This window comes from Amblyomma americanum, chromosome 11, assembly GCF_052857255.1.
Source record: "Amblyomma americanum isolate KBUSLIRL-KWMA chromosome 11, ASM5285725v1, whole genome shotgun sequence".
NCBI lineage: Eukaryota > Metazoa > Arthropoda > Arachnida > Ixodida > Ixodidae > Amblyomma > Amblyomma americanum.
The window spans coordinates 88425909-88443652 of record NC_135507.1 but is presented as its reverse complement, the minus strand read 5'-3'; the positions used below and the strand labels follow the sequence as shown (position 1 = coordinate 88443652).

Genomic DNA, 17744 nt, shown 5'->3' with positions numbered 1-17744 from the left:
TTATAACACAGGAAAAATACGCGACTTGTGTATAAAATACAAAAACTAACTCTGTATAGAAGTAGTAACAATTCAATATTTTCGGCGAACTGTTCACTATTCAGTATTATCACATGTTCAAAACCGAACTATCGTAGGCGACATATTCATACAGTGGACATCAGTATTGGGTAAAAACCACAATGTTCTCAAAAGACGGAAAGACAATTAGGCTTCTACTGTGCGTTTAGAAATTGTTCCCGCAAGTCGTTTCTTTTGGGCTTAGCTTCAAATTAATACTTGTTCATAAGTGAGGGGAGGTTATGTTTCAATGACTGGTTCTTATAATTTGTTCAGAAACGAGGTGCGTGCCAGTTTTCTGTTCATATTTGAAACAACGAGGCCTCTGGGTTGTCACCAGAGACCAACGAAAAATGAGAGCAGTTTGATGAAAGCTGATCATCTCTGCGAATCTAACAACGACAAAGTTCTGTTCCGGCTCTAACCTCTGGAACGTGTGCATCAATTCGATTTATCTGCATTCGCGCTCGTTTTCCAGTCAGATAATACCACATCAAAGCCAGCGGTTGCCGTACGCTTTCTATCTTTGCCTCCGTCACTCAAAAACCATGCATGAAATTCTTAACTGAGTTCAATCATTAAAACTCCTAATGGAAGAAAGACCGTTATTTTCAATACTTCGCCGCTTCTGATGAGCCGTTGTGGCGAAACAAGCCACAAGGTTTCCATCGTACTGTGGACGAGCAGCTTTCCTGGTAACAGCTCACTGCATGGCTCGCCACGGGGGGCTCGGGATCTTGTACTTGCCTTCTTACAAACTTCTCGGAGGCTCCTAACCTCACCTAAAATATACTGGCACGGGTCTATGAATATGTTCTCTCGATTTTCAATTAAGTTTTCGTTTGCAACAGAACTTCATTTGGCAATATGAGCTTGACCTCTTCTTTGTTACAGTGTCTTTGAGCTTCGCGCTGGTCTTCGAAGACACCACAGCAACCACTCACCCAAATGTCAATTTCCCGACTAAGGTGATTCTTTCTAAACTGTTTCGCAGAAAAGAAGCGCGTTTGGGAAGTGACTCTCATTATATATTATAATGCTTTATGTCATAAGGCGGCAAAAATTATGTCAACTATTCTTGCAGCAAAAAATTTCTACCCCCGGCTTTATGCATGCAGAGACTTGATATGAGCCGATCATCAGCCGCAATTATACTGATGCAGCCTAAGTTGTGCCCATACTTAAAACGATGGAAGCTCTGCTCTGTGGTAGCTCACTAATACACATTTCTATCACGCTTTATCCCCGCGCTAATACAGTGATTCAACCAGATGAACTTCGTTGCGCTTTTGATCCTATTTCTTTCCGCTTTTCATGTCCGGTAAGTACAACCTCATTCAGTTCTTTGAGTGTTGATAGCCAACATTTGCTGCCTCAAATGTACAGTCTCGGTGAAAAGTCTTAAGGCCAAAGCGTTCAGCTGCAGCGAAAGGAATGTTCCTAGAATGCTGCGTGCAGCAGATCATTGACAACACAAGTCGAACAGGACGCTTCCCTGCCGCAAGAAGAAATTTTCTGCTATCATTTCAAGGTCATTCGGTCTTTATTAGCGCTTTAATGGCTATGTTATGCGGCTGAAGCGAAAAGCCTTTGGCCTTAAGACATTTGACCAAGACTCTACATCTTTTGAAGCCTATGCAGCGCAGCCTGCGGTCTTCTTATACATCGGAGGTGGACCGTCCCGCAATCTTATGCTGGGCACTAATAGCAGTTAGCTTCCAAGGAGCACAGAAATGATTGCAAGTTGTAGGCGGCACGTATGCTCGCTGGAAGGGCGCCACTTACGTCCCTCTGGCGTTAGCCGTTAGAATATTTGCCGGGCCCCGCGCCGCGACTTACGTCTGACACATTTCTGCCAGTGTATGCATGTCCGACCTACACGCGTAAAGTTGTACGTTCGCATGCATTCCGTACAGTTATGCGGCGGCAGCAGTCGCGCTAGCCACTGATGTGACCTGGCTCAGGAACCCCACGGTGCTCACAGAATATGCGCTGCATTCAAAAGTGCTACAATTTTAAGTAGTGATGAAATGCATATACCAAAGTAAAGAACCTACTGAAGGCTCTACCTGATACGGAGCCACCGATGCTTATGGAGCTTCGATACTCATAATGGCTGGGAATTCGGCCCCAAAGTTTCGTTTGGTAATTAAAGTCGCCGCTAGCGACGCCGTCGCTAATCGAAGAGCAGCTAAAGCAGCCCACGCCGGCGTCATGCGGTGTGGATGAATATAAAAACTTGCTTGCATACGCACTCCCTCCTATTTCATTTTGGTTTTTGCAAAATGAACCGATTGTCGCGTTTTCTTTACGTTCCAAGTAATGTAGCTTGCCAGGCGCGGTGTCTGCAGTGCCACGACGGGCTTCTCCTACCTTTAACGTGCACTAACATCGCACAGCACACGGGCGCCTTAGCGTTTCTTATGGAGACGAAACGCAGGCGCCCGTGTGTTGTGCGATGTCAGTGCACGTTAAAGATCCGAAGGTGGTCGAAATTATTCCGGAGCACTCCACGGCACTTCTCTGTTCCTTTCTTCTTTAACTCCCTCCTTTATCCCTTCCCTTACAGCGCGGTTCAGGTGTCCAACGATATATGAGACAGATACTGCGCCTTCTCCTTTCCCCCAAAACCAGTTATTATTATTATTATTACTTCTCCTACCTGAGCTCGTGTGGCTGCTTCTCGGAGAACTGTCGTCTTTTGCGCTGCATGTGAAACATCGATTAAAATGTGCAGTGCGCTCATTAACCGCAGCTAGACATGCGATTGTAACGCAGTGCACGATGATGATGACTCCGATAGGAAGGATCGCCCTGTGGTCTTCTGCTGCTCTTACCTCGATGTCGCCCACATTGGCTCGTGTCGATTGCACGTGTTAGTGAATAATACATTATAGTGCTGTACGCCGAGCACCCACCCACGGACAGGATCAGCGCTACAACTATGGCTAAATATCTCCGTCGGCCGCCGATGACCGCATCAACGCGTCGCGCCTACCGCTGCAGTAGGAGCTTTCGACGATCTGGTCATCGTTGCTGGATTTACGCGCGCAGGCCAGCACAGCCATGAGTTTCTGCCTGATAACTGCCACCCTCTCGTTCGGACAGTAGAATTCCTCTCTGCTGCCAGCTATATATCCTTATTGATGAGGAACCCCACGCCTAGTTCTCTTTCCACTCATCCCCGATGGCATGGCACGTACCCGGCCTTCAGCGCCCTTCAGGTAAAAATACGATTTCAGGTTCCTCTTTAGTGCACCCTTAAGTAGCTCTTTCGCAGTAAAATATATTTCGATAAAGCCATGGGTTGAAACCCCAGAACCAGTAATTTCACAGGACATCAGCACGAGGGCACCAAGAACAATTGTGAAAGAAAAGGACAAGCTGTGCTTTCAGGGAATGAAGCAACTAACACCTTTAGCGCAGCGTGAAGAAGTCTGAATCTTTCAACTTACGTTTTCTATCTCCTTGACCAGCGAGGGAGGCAGTTAGGGGGGCGCCTTGAATGCCGGAATATACAATATTAAAAACTGAAAAAAAAAATGCAAGTTAAGTGTTCCAGAAATGTTATTCATTTCAGATGAATCCAGATTTTGAATATCAAACATTCAGATCCAATACAATTTCAAATAATATAGTATTTCACCTAAAATTAAATATTATCACAAGCCTGCTGCATTGTGCTTGCATTCGCTCCAGCGGTCAGGAGGGACAGGTTCGAAAAGCAGACTGAACACGATGCTCGCAATCATCGCACGTACTACTAGAAAAAGTAGGGGAAAAACAAAAAACAAGCGGTATTTTTTTAAATACAGGGTACAGAATGTGGTAAAGCCACTGTGTGCGCGTGCATGCGTGCGTGCGTGCGTGTGCGTGCGTGCGTGTGTGTGCGCGCGTGTGTGTGTGTGTGTGAGTGTGCGTGTGCGCGTGTGCGTGTGTGTGTGAAGCCAACAGTCACCGAAACGAAGGTGCATAAGGAAATTTTCCTGTGTTTTTTTTTTAATTTGTGGTGCTTGTCAATGGGAGAATAATACTTTGAATAATTTGTCGCTTAAGGACAATTCATTTTAAAGTAGAAGAAAAAAACCATGGCGTCAAGAAAAGTAAAACAATTTCTTTACCACGTCGGTGTTCTTTCAAGTGCATTGCCAACCTTGTCCTAGAAACCATTTCAGCCATATATATATATATATATATATATATATATATATATATATATATATATATATATATATATATATATATATATATAGCAAAGAAGACAAAGTGTCCTATTTATTAATATATTCTAAATTCATGGGGCGAAAATTAAGACAAGAACGCGTAAAGAGCAGTCAATGTTGCAGCTGTTGGTGGCTCGAGATGCGACATCGCAAGCACTCCATCCGTAATTTCGCAAGTACTATCAAGCCGGAGGGTTTATTTCTTTGCCGACTCCTAAAAGGTCTGGCGTAATAATAAGAAATAGATTTCTTGTGCCGTCGTTGCCACAAAGAGCAAAGTGCATCTGGCTCTCACGAGGGCTGCTAGACCATAGAGGAAGGTGCTATTTTTTATACAAGCATAAAAGTTTCCCACGGAAAATTCGGTTGTTTTCTTTTCCTTTACCATTGTTTACATGTAAACCGGGAGGCAGTGTAGCCGGAAAGGAGGCACTTGAGTGTAGCGCTTAGTATTATTACCAATGAAGTCATTTCGCATTCGCAATGCGCTGCATATTCTAACTGAAGTTTGTACGGCTTATCAGAGGGATTCTTAGCAACGTATTCCCTGATGTAGTTCAGAATACAGTTTTTTTTTTCTCGCATGGGCGGCTATATCGCAATCGTCCTATTTAGCCATTAATCAGCTGCAGAAGATCATCATGAAAGAGCCCGGCATTTGTTGCGATCTGGAACTTTAAATTTCTTTTCTTTGTGTGTTGATAAGAGCACATATGCAGACCAAGACCGCCGCTTCAAGAAATACTTAGGGCCTCGAATCGATTGACATCTGAGAATGCGGTCATATGTATACGACGCTTTTCGAGGCGTGTAAGACCGCGAGTTGCGTGCTGTGATTAAACCATATACGCAGTTTCATTTAGATGGTGTAAGCATATGGTCTTATACTGTCTAGCAGTGAAGTGGTGCTCTGAAGTGGCAAACAGCCTGTCGTCGTTGCGGCACTGTGGACTCGATGGCGCCGAGCGCAATGAGCGAGTAATTCTACGGCCGGGCTTGGCGGAAAGACGACACCATACACCCGCGCAGGTGGCGATGACAGAAGACCGCACCGATACGGCGCAAACAACGCTGCCACCATCACGGCAGCAGCAGCTGCGAAGCACTCAGCCTTAATGTGCACACGGCTCGATCATATTTCTTGCGCCGTTATATACCCGTCGTCAATGTTCCAAAGCTTATCGAAGCTCGCTGCGGAAGCGTATGAAAATAAAACGGTCAGACATTGCACGAACAATAGCAGTACTTTCGATAAAACGCGACTGGAGTGAACTTACCACTCCCATGTTTCACTTATAACTACAACCGTGATATTCGTGAGCCTGAACAAGTGGGAGCGGTGGCCTGGAGAAAGACGAAGGCGCCGTTTCATTTGGTACGAATCCTCGACGTTCTGCGCAAGAAGGCTTCGGTCCGCCTATGGCTGCAATATTGCTCAGCCTTCTGCCAGCAGTAATGGCTTTCATCATCATCTATCATCATCATCATCATCATCATTTTATTTTATAAAACCAATACATCAAAACTTAATTGGACCAATAGCCAGCTCGGCTAGTGAAAGGTCCAAATACATAATATTCACTAAAGAATGGCAGACATTCAAAATACATGCACAAAAAGGCGTGAGATGCTACAATAGCGGCATTGCACATATGTTAATCACGTACATATTCTGCAAAACAACAAAAATTAGGTTTATGAATGTACAAAACTAAGCACAAACGCATTCAGTCCCACAGTTCTGGGCAGACCAGAAAAATGTTTTTCAATAAGGCCGAAAAATATTGTTGGAGTTTGATGTCATCGGGAATCTCATTCCATATGTGGGCACCATTGTACTCTAATAACCTTTGACCGTTAGTGTTATGACAAGGCGGTAGGTTAAATCCATTATTAGTGGCGGCTCTTGTTTGTCTCAGTGGCGATCTAAACAGTCTAAGAGGAGTTGGATCATTAGTTCTTATTACTGTGTTTATTATTTGAGCTATCTTTAGTTTGTATGCAACTGATACCGGTAATATTCGCAGTTCTTGAAAGAGTAGTCGGCTAGGGTCAATTGTCTTTGCAAAGGTTATGGTACGAACAGCACGCTTCTGCAGGCGTAAGATTGATTCTAAATACGTTTTATAGGTACCGCCCCATGTCTCTAGGCAGTAACCTAAGTGACTATGGACAAACGCGAAGTACAATATGCGTAAAATCGGTGCACGAAAACATTCCCTCGCCCTTAATAAAATATGACAGCCATAAACTAATTTAGAGCAAAAATTTTTAATTTGCTGCTTCCAATGCATGTCCGATTCAAAAACTACACCCAAGTACTTGGTTTCGTATCGTCCTGCGTAGTCTCCCAATCGGGAAGCTGCTCACTGACTCCGCTGTCTGTCTTTCTGCATGTGGACCTCGATGGACTATAAATAATAAATTGGCTGTTGGGGAAAGGAAATGGCGCAGTATCTCTCTCATATATCGGCGGAGACCTGAACCGCGCCGCAAGGGAAGGGAAAAAGCTAGTCGTGTCGGTGGCCCTGAGCAGCTTGGCCGTGTCCTGGTAGACACATTCAAAATTAGAGAAAAATCGCGTGGGCACCATGGCGACCTCCGAAGAGTTGGTATTCGCAACGCCTAATCCGCATTGCCTTAGGTCTCGCCAGAAGCATGGTGCAACTCCTCCGACTTTTCTATAGCAGGCGTTTCGATTTTGTGCCCGCTCAAGAGACGGATATAGAGAGTGAGGCGGAAAATTGTATGGCGATAGGCATCTTTTTTTTCTGTTTATAATATTGTCGTGACACACGACTTTTCGATGGGTTGTATTTTGTTTCTTCCAAGGCCCTCAAGAAGAAAGGAAATAAATTTATATTTCAGCAGCGTGAAGAAACAGTGACAGAAGCAAAAACGTAATACAAAACAAGTGCTCCTTGAAGGCCCCGCCTTGATCTGCACTTTGTTATAGTACCGAGCACGAAAGCGCGTAATAAGCATCGATTTTTCATCTGCATGGCACCATGGCGACTGACCCTTACACGGTTGTTAACAGCATCAAGTTTAAATGGCTGGTATTAAACGCGGCTTTGGCCCAAATAATCTAGCTGATCCCCAACACTGATGCGCGTAGCAGTAGGGAATTGTATTAAATGTAATGTACAATGCACACCTTGTACATAAAGATGCATCATGTCTGCATCTCGCGCGTTCCCGCACATTCAGGGTTGATCCCACGCTCGTCTAGATCGGATTTATGTATCTTACGCAATTATTTTCCGTGGTATGTCATACGAAACACTACCAGTTTCCTTCTCGGGCCATAGTATGGCAGTTTCTAGGCTCGAGAAACGTGATCGTTCGAAATATATCCCGAAGTCCGAGCTCTTGGCGTCACTTTCGTCGCTTGTAAATGACCAGGTGGTGGTGGTGGTAGTGGTTTTATTAAAAATAATAGTAAAAGGGAAGGAAAAGATTTTTGCTAGCCCCGGCATCTGCCATCGATACTGAAGCACCTGAGCTGGGGCAGCGGAAATAAAGGATAGCAGGCAGAATGGAGAAATGAAATGAAAGAGGTGAGGGGACAGAAAGAGAGGATGGGGGAGAAGTATTATGTACAAACTATTTACACAATAAGAAATGTGTCCAGGTTGTGCGCTTGATTAGTTCATTTTAGAGGAATTAAATCACACACGCGCCCAGCACTGTGTTGGTTACAACTTGAGTGGGGCGTCCAGTTATTAATCGTTCAAGGTAGCACTCTCGGAGCGTTCGGTCACTGCGTGTAACTACCTGACGGAGAACAGACGGGACGTCAAGCCAGTGTGTTCGAGGAATCCACAGAGGCTCACCAAAATTCGCTCACGAGGGCGCGCACTGCCCTGCGGCCACAATAGCGTCTTGATGGAGTCTGGTAGTATGCCCTGCGCCCTATAGGCCGCGAGCATATCGCGACGAGCATCGGCGAACGCGGCACAGTGAAGGAGCAGGTGTTCTAGTGTTTCCACTGCACCGCATCCGTCACACACATCACTCGTCGCGATTCTGTGAAGCACCCGTCGTTCCCCGGGCCACACGCAGCCAGTGCGCGCGCGGAGGATCATTGCACGTGGTGACTGTGTAAGTGCGCGACAGCCGGTGACACTGTCGATGCGCTCACCTCCCGCGATGCGTGGGTCGGCGTGCTGCTTTCGGAGATGGTCGTGGATGGCCGCACGCACGTCCTCCAGCGCAAGGGGCAGATCGCTGGCAGGTAGTTGGTGTGCAGCGGTCGCGAGGTCGTCAACTTCTTCGTTGCCGGCGATGCCGCAGTGACAGGGCACCCGCTGTGCACGCACGGCACAACCTCTCTGCGCGAGGCGCTCGATGCGCAAGCGAATTTCCCGCACTAGTGGGGTACCGCGGCCGTTAGATTGCAGGTGCGGGAGTCACACAGCAGAGCACTCCTGTGCGGCGGCGGGCAGAGGGTGAGCCGCAGGTCCAGCCCGAGCCAGATCCCCATCAACTCCGCCGTGGTGGAGGAGCCCAGGAAGGCTGCGTGTTGCTCGCTGTGCAGTCGCAGGGCGGGGATGGTGGCTGCCGCAGCAAGGGAGCAGCTGTCGCGGGCCACTGAGCCGTCAGTGTACACGAGGAGATGGTCCTGGAGCTCCTCGTGTATGACGACTCTGGCCAGCTGCTGCACAGCACAGAGGGGTGTGCTCCACTTTCCCGCAATGCCGACGATCTCTCGCTGTACCTCCGAGGCAGCAGGCCAGGGCGCGCAGGAGCCGTAGGGAGGGTGGGCCTTGTGTCAATTGCTCATACTCGAGCAGCGCCGCGCCCATTCGTGAACGCGGGTGCGAGCGCATACGCTGCAGCAGCGAGCCGCCGTCCGGTGCGCGGTGAAGCCGGTCGATGTGATTCAATGCCCTGCGCGCTGCTTGGAGCTCAAGTGGCCACGCTCCTGCCTCGGCCAACGTTGCGGCGCCCTGCGAGTTTTTGGGCAGGCCTAGGCACACGCGCATGGACTTGTGGTGCTGAAGCTCGAGATTCTTCTAGCACGGCTTGCGCACCGTGACGAGATGCAGCGCATCGAGCACCACCCCAAAGCTGCGGCATTGTATAGCCGCAGCGTGGCTTGCTGGGAGATTCCCTGGCCTCGAGCGGTGAGCTTGTGCACGGCGGCGGTGATCCTGTTCATCTGCAGACAGGCCTTGGTCGCCGCGGGGCGGAAGGAAAGGCGCCAGTCGATGTCCAGGCCAGGTACCGCACCGATGTACGCCAACGAATCGGAGTCCCGTCCAGTGACAGTGGCGCAAGGTGCGCGCGCGAGCGCGAAACGAAGGCAATGGCCACCGATTTGTCTGCGCTCAGCGACAGACCAAGGCCGCGCAAGATGGCATCGATTGCGGTCAGGGCTCCCTGAAGAAACCCCGCACGCAGAACGCCTCGCCCGGTAGTCCCCGGCACCACAGAGCTATGTCGTCTGCATATATGGACATGTACACATGGTGTCGGCCGCTCGTGGGGAGGGAGGCCCGCACCACCGACATGGCCACATTAAACAGAAATGGCGATAAGACAGAGCCCTGCGGCACGCCCATGTCAACCGGGCGAGGCTTGGAGAGCTTACCCCCTACTCGTACGCGCATGGTGCGGCCGCTCAGGAAGCCATGAACGTATCGCAAAAGGCGCCCGCTCACACCAGCCCCCTCAAGCACCGCGAGAATTGGTGCGCGGTGAACGCTTTCAAAAGCGCCCGAGACGTCCAGTAGTAGCAGCAGCGCAAACTGGCCCGCCGACCTGGCATGCTCCAGCGCTGTAACAACGTCCGATATAGAATCAGCCGTGCACCGCATCCCACGGAAACCCGTCTGCCGCTCGTCAAACAAATCAGCCTCCGCAACCCGCTCGTTCGGACGCTGCAACGCCATATGCTTCATGAGCTTACCTGCCGCCGATGTTAATGCCACTGGCCGGTATCCGCTCAGCTCCGTAGGTGAGCGCCCTGCGTTTCGGATGGGACAAACGACCGCGGTTCGCCAATCGTCCGGTAGCTCCCCGCGTTCCCACACCAGGTTTATCTGCTGCAGAAGTATCTGTCGTTGCTGCGCAACCAGGTTTCGCAGCATCTCGTATGTCATCACGTCCGGTCCGGGCGCCGAGCGGTGGCGACAGCGCAGCAGCGCATTGTTCAGTTCCGCCGCGGTGAACGGCGCATCACATGGACCTTCCGAGGCGACGGGCGAGGGACTGGCGTCGCTTCTGGGGCTCTCAGGAGCATCTATGTTGGCGGCGTTTGCGAGGCAGGGCGGCGCGAATTGATCGGCAAACCGCTCTGCCAATTCTACAAAGCTGAGCCCGCTGGAGATTGCGAGGGCGGCCAGCGGTTTACGGTTTGCATGTGGTTCGGTGATGCGCCGCAGGGTCGGCGGCTCTGTCAGTCCGTCGCTCTCGTCACTCTGCGCGATCTCTATTTAGAGCAGCTTCATATCAGTTGTGGGCCGCCCTCTCTCGTTGGGTGGCTGCGAGAGCGCTTCGGACTAGACTTGAAAAGAAATCTGCGCCAGAGGCCGCCACCACGTCGACCGCCCGCCTAAACGCACTCCAGTTGGCAATAGAGTAGGCACGTTTGGGGCGCGCCTCCAACGCAGTGGGTTTGATTAGGATGGAGTAATAATCCCAGCCCCAGAGAGATGGTGATCGGCGCCATGTCGCCTCGATGCCTCTGGATGCAAAGGCAACGTCGATGCAGGAGCCGGTTCTTCCGCGTCGTCGAAAGGTGGGCTCGCCGGTGTTCAAGGGGGTGAGTCCCAGCTGCGGTGCTGTGTCGTGCAGGTCGTCTCCACGTGCGGAGTGGCGCGCACTGCCCCACGCACTATGGTGGGCTTTAAAATCACCACAGATGATTTGGCGCGGGGCACAGCACGAAGACACAGCACGAAAACACAGCGCGTTCCACGCGACAGCTGGACGCACATAAACACTGGCCACAGACGTGTCAACACCACCGACGCGCACTGTCACCACCACGCACTCTTGGGCGTCAGATGTCGCCGCCGCCGAGCCGACAAGGGTGTGCTGGACGTCCTGCCGCACGTATATCGCGCACCTTGATTTCCCGGGGCGATGAGATGTGTCGCAACAGGGCACTGCGGCACAGGTGGGTTCCTCGCACGTGGTGGCTGAGTGGTAGCCAATGTAGCCAGCTAGCCGCATCTGGGGCTCCCCTTCATGTGAACGTACTTACGTCTCCTGCAGCGCAATAACTTCCGGCGAATCCTGTGCGATGCGAACTCGCATTTCTGCGTACCGCGCCGCAAGGGAGCGCACGTTCCACTGCAGGATGGATGGTATGCGGGAGGGAGTCCGGCGGCTAGCCATCATGCTGGCTTAACTGTGCGGGAGCACCCGCTGCTTCTAAGCAAGCCCGGTGTCCATCGGTGCCCTCCGGGAAAAGTGCGCTGAGGGCGCGCAACGCCAGCTTTAGGCGCGCGATCTCCGCGTCCCGTGCGTCTGTCACATATATTAAGGAGCCTAAATTAAATTTTAAAGGAAAAAGGTGTGAAGAAGACAACGCGAATTAACCGAAGAATCAAGAAGAGGAAGAAGAACCATTCGGTGAGGTGGAGGAAGATGATTGGTGGAGAAGAAAAGAAGACGACGACAAGGCATACGTGGACTAACACCGAGGCTATAAAAGGGCGAGTGAGAGCGAGGCCCGGGGGGGGGGGAACAGCAGAGAAGCAGAGGCTCCGGCGGGTCAGGGACACTTTAGCTGGAAGAGAGCGACGCCGATTACTGCTCCGGTGGGCTCGCGTTCTACGACTCCGCATCGTGAACTTCCTGCCGTGCCTGCGCCCATTCCGGGGAGTCAACAGAGGACGCTACCACCTGCTACGGCCAGGGGTGTCTCCAGCGCTGTTGCCACCCATCCGGGTGGTGCCCCCAACGCCAACAACACCGGCATCACCTCCACGGGCGCTTGGACCGGAAGCTTGTACAACGCAGCCAGCGACGCCAGCCCAAGCGCGTCGAACGCCGCCAGCGATGCCAGCCCAAGCACGGCGAACGCCGTCTCGACGCCGCCTACTGGATCCATACAACGCCGCAGTCAGCGATCTCTCCGGAGAACACTCGGACCGAAAGAATGGACTAGGCGACGGGTGTACCCACACAAACACACATTTAATACACCCTACGTGGCACACACACTAGAACACCAAAGTAACAAAACTAACACAAAGCACAAAGACTATAAATACACACGACCCGGGCACGCTGCTACTAGCGTCTACTACTAGTGTTCTACTATTAGCGGTCGGCGTTCGTGCTCGCGGTTGGTTCGGTGTGGCTGCAGCGTTGTATGGATCCCGTAGCCGGCGTCGAGGCGGTGTTCGCCGTGCTTGGGCTGGCGTCGTGGCGGTGTTCGACGTGCTCGGGCTGGCGTCGCTGGCTGCATCGTACAAGCTCCAGGTCCAAGCGCCCGTGGAGGTGATGCCGGTGTTGTTGGCGTTGGGGGCACCACCCGGATGGGTGGCAACAGCGCTGGAGACACCCCTGGCCGTAGCAGGTGGTAGCGTCCTCTGTTGACTCCCCGGAATGTGTGCAGGCACGGCACGATGTCCACGATGCGGAGTCGTAGAACGCGAGCCCACCGGAGCAGTAGCCGGCGTCGCTCTCTTCCAGCCAGTGTCCCTGACCCGCCGGAGCCTCCGCTTCTCTGCTGTTCCCCCCCGGGCCTCTCTCTCACTCGCCCTTTTATAGCCTCAGTGTTAGTCCACCTATGCCTTATCGTCGTCTTCTTCTCTTCTCCACCAATCATCTCTCTCCACCTCACCGAATGCTTCTCCACCAATCATCTCCCTCCACCTCACCGAATGCTTCTTCTTCCTCTTCTTTATTCTTCGGTTAATTCGCGTCGTCTTCTTAACACCTTTTTCCTTTAAAATTTAATTTAGGCTCCTTAATATATGTTACAGCGTCAGGGGGCTGGGCATGAGAATCGGCCGCAGGCTCGGGCCGCTCTGTATGGCACGGCGGGCAACCGGATCGCCGCTGCCGTTGCTTCGGTGGCTGCTGCTGCTGAGGTGTTCCCCTGACGGTTTGCGCATAAGAAAGCGCGCGCGGCGTCTGCTGATGGTGCTTGTCTGGGGCAGCTGTTTCAGCCTGGACGACGGCTCGGAAAACCCGCCTGGACATCGGTGCCATGGATGTGGCCATTAAAGTTGCCACGTGACGCTCGCGCTGCCAGTGCGGGCACGCTGGGTCAATGGCTGCGTGCTGCCCACCGCAGTTAATGCAGCGGGGCTTGCTCGCGCAGGTACCAGGCTCGTGGGGCCCGCCAAAGCGCGTGCATCGCGTAGGATGACGACACACATCAGTGGCATGCCCCAGGCTGGCGCACTTGGCACACTGGAGCGGCCGGGGACGGCAGGGGCAGACCGCGATCCTGCGCTTGAATATGGTGATGAACGCCGGGGGTGTCGGCGCCGCATAACGGAGAGCGAGTGTGCTGCCCGACAGAGACGCCGACACCATCGGTACCGTTGACTCCGCCGGCGCTAGCAGCTCCTCCGCCGTCCTGCGCCCGTCCACACCGAATTATAATAATAATAATTGGTTTTTGGGGAAAGGAAATGGCGCAGTATCTGTCTCATATATCTTTGGACACCTGAACCGCGCTGTGAGGGAAGGGGTAAAGGAGGGAGTGAAAGAAAGGAAGAATAGGTGCCGTAGTGGAGGGCTCCGGAATAATTTCGACCACCTGGGGATCTTTAACGTGCACTGACATCGCACAGCACACGGGCGCCTTAGCGTTTTTCCTCCATAAAAACGCAGCCGCCGCGGTCGGGTTCGAACCCGGGAACCCCGGAGCTTTGATTCCGAGGAGGAGGCTCCTTGGCGCAGACCGGCACGCCGCGGATGACGGCTGTGGCTAGCAGGGCCTGGAGAGCATCGCTGCTCCCCGCGTCCACTGCCACCACATTCCGCCGCATGTTTACCCTGACGACGAGGACGCCCGGGCGGGATCCGATCTCCTCGGCCAACTCCCAGCCCTGTTCCCTGGTGAAGGCGGTGCCCCGGTTCGCCGGCCGAAACAGCACTGTCCCCACCAGGCTGGACGGGACCTCCACAGCAGCCGCGGCTCGCTCCAGGGCAGCTCTCCGTCGCCGCTGCGCCTTGGTAGTGATGGAGCGCCACGGGACCAGGCTGGTCCCAGCATCAGCGTCGCCGCTGTCTGCGGCGCATTGCTGCGGCACGCCGCGGAGTTGGGCGCGCCTGCTGCCAGCAGACGAAGCCCCAGCCGCAGCCTGGTCTCGTGTGGCGGGATTTGGTGAGGTCGCACCCGGTTTTCTTCCGGACGCCGTCGCCCCAGCAGCAACAACAGCAGCATCAGCAGCAGGCTGGAGGTGGGCTCCATGGGGCTCGTGCTGGGAAGGCCCTGCTCCTTCGAGTGTGGAGGGAGAGGGAACAGTGACGGTGGGGGGGGGGGGGGGGCTTCCAGCTTCCCGCTTGGCCACCGCGATGTCCCTTTTGGTTTTCAAGTCCCTCTCCTCCTCGGACCCCGTTGAGCGTCGCCGTTTCCAGAGAGCAGACTCGTCCATTGGGGTGCACATGCTCTCCTCGGCTGCAGGTGTCCGCGTTGAGCCCGCAGCAGCAGCGGCATCAGGGGGAGCGGGCATCACAGCCGGTTCCCCAGGAGTAGCAATGGCGGCAGGAAGCGCAGGGGTTGCCAGAGGCGGGGAGGGAGCCGCCATGGAGTTCTGTGTCTGGTGAGCGAGCGCCATGGCGTTCTTCAAGGCTACAACGCGTGGGTCCGCCGGCGACACGTCCAAGGTCCCGATGACGGACTCGAGGTTCTCCGAGGTGGTGATGAGCGCCGCCGTCAGGCACCTCACCGTGTCCCGCAGATCAGCGATCCCGGCCTGCATTCGCCGAATGGTGCTGGACGACCTTGCTCTGGATGGCGTTCGTCTCCGTGATCGTGAGCATGAGCGGCCTGCCCTGCGTTGCTCATTGTCACCACCGAAAACAGGCCTTCGCTCGTTCTCGGGATCTGTGGCCTCCATGGGGAGACCCCGCAGCGCCGCGAAGCCTTAGGCCCAGCGTCCAATGGAGCAGAGAGCTAACAAACACGTCCGCTCGCTTCGAGCGCCCGCCGAAGAGTCTAAATGGCCAGGAATTTATCTTTTCAGCACGCTCGCAAATGCAATCTTGTTTTACTTGTTCCACGCCGTTGTTCCTTGCTTGGAAGTTGTTCACTTGATATCGGCTATTCATATTTGTCACGTCAGGCCTTTTCATAGGAAATGTCACGAGAAGACATTTTACAATAGGTTGTGCATCCTCTGTGAATCAGAATGGTAAAACCATGGAGTGTATTTGAATAACATGGCTGGCGTGAAGTGTGAATTAAAAAAGCGCGATGCAGAATATTACAGGGACTCTCAAGTTTATCTCGTACACTCGCAAGTAAAAAAAATAATAACACTAGTGACGTGCCACAGGAGCGGCCGAAAGCAACGCTCGGCACTGGGAATATGAACAGGCCGATAACAAAAGTGCCAGGTGTGTTGGCAAAGCATGGCGCCACGCCAGCAGCACGATGCGATTTTTACCGCTCCGGTGATGTCATTGTGCTAATCTTTTTTACTCGTTACGCCTTTGCCGCTGTTCGCCGGTGCCGCCACGTAGGCTTGTATTGCCACCTTCTCGTTTCCTATCGTGAGTTCTTTGACCGCTGCGTATTTGTCTCTTTTCGCTTCGTCTTTTCGCTTTCTACGACGTCCCATCCTTCTGGACGGAGGAAGAAATTATGGAGAGCCTCGAATACTTCAAAACGAGGAACCCCTCAATCCTAGGGGTAAGAAGATTAGGGAAAGACTCCAAGGCTGTACTCATTCTCTTTGAGGACAGGAAGGTTCAGTGGCACGTCTACCTCTCACCCGCACCGACTAAGTGCGTACGCTACAAAAAGAGATGCGAAGTTTGCTACGCATGTGGCCGTATGGGCCACAGAGCGGACGTATGCCCGGACCCAAACAACAAGAAATGCAGACAATGTGTTGAGAACAACCCGCAGGAAGACCACCAATGCAAGACCAAGTGCCAGCTCTGCGGCAAGGAGCACTCACTTGGCGACAAGAAATGCAAAGAGGTATACAGAACCCCGTACGAGGTCAAAAAAATAATATGCATGGGAGAAGAAAATCGAGAAACAGGAGGAGCTGCAAAGACAAGCCCAGCAACGGGAGCAGGCCGCGGACAGAGTTAAGGAGCTCCGCAGGGACGGCAGCTTCCCAAGGTTGGGAGAAGACAAGAAGGACCAGGCGACCCCCGGGAGCCAGGAGACCCCAAAGAGCACAGAAGGTCGAGGTCCAGGGACCCCAAGAACCTCTGGGGCAAGACGCGGAGAGACCTGAGCAGGGACCCGAAACAAGTAAGCTTTGTGGAAGGGCCCTCCCAGGCTAAAGATGATAAGGATAGGGAGATCGAACAGCTAAAAAGGAAGGTAGAGGAGCTTCAAGGGCTCCGAGCGAATTTTATCAAAGAACAGAAGGAGGATAAGAGAAAGGCAAAACCGGAATCCCCCTCTCGCACACAACTAGCACAGCCAAAACAGATAGTTCAACAGGTCACCCCCCCAGCATCCAAACCGCAAGCAATAGCAGGTGAGGCGATAGAGGAGGAAGAAACAATCAGGAGACCCCGCTCAAGCGTAGGGGGGAGGAAGAGGTCGACATATGGGTAGCATTCAAGCAAGAGGGAGAAGCCAATCGGGCCGCAACTAAGGCAAATCAGGCAGAACTCAGAGAATTCATGGCACAAATGATGCTTGCACACAACCAAGCGCAAGAGAACAAAAACCAAAAACACGAAAGCCTAGTCGCAGAACTACAGCCGCAGAGAGCAGAACTGCAAGCGCAGAGAGCAGAGCTACAAATGCAAAACGCTGAGCTGGTTGCCCACGCAGAGCGGCAAAAAAACGTTGAAGGAATTCTAACTCAGCTACAACATGGCCAGAAACGCTCGAAATAATTACGTAATTTGGCAATGGAACTGCCGAGGGTTAAAACGCAAGCGAGCGCTACTGCAACAATACATAGACACCCTAGAAGAAACGCCACTGGCAATAGCGATGCAGGAAACCGGTAAACTAGCAACCCTCCCAGGATATCAGGCATTTCACAGTCATAGGGGAGAGAAATCACACGTAACGACTCTAGTGCAAAGAAACATAGCGACAATTGAACACGAAATCAACTCTAAAGACATAGAAGGGGTTTTAATAGAGATGCTCACGGGGCGAAAGGAAGAGCCGAGCCTCTTTCTCTTAAACATCTACTCGCGACCAAAACAACGGAAAGTCAGATTCAGGGCCATCTTTAGGAAGGCCCTGAAGGCGGCGGGGAGAAATCCCCTGATTATAGTGGGCGACTTAAATGCGCAACACGAGGAGTGTGGCTACAGAAGAAGAGACGGCAGCTATGGAAG

General features: G+C 52.5%; 1 long non-coding RNA gene across 1 annotated transcript in view; it reads left to right on the top strand.

The window, feature by feature from the left end:
* Positions 1 to 1179: 1179 nt before the first annotated feature.
* LOC144111082 (uncharacterized) overlaps positions 1180 to 17744 on the top strand; it is a 29824-nt gene continuing 13259 nt past the window's right edge. The window contains exon 1 of the long non-coding RNA XR_013309978.1: positions 1180 to 1381. This is a non-coding gene — a long non-coding RNA (uncharacterized LOC144111082). The remainder of the gene's footprint in view (positions 1382 to 17744) is intronic.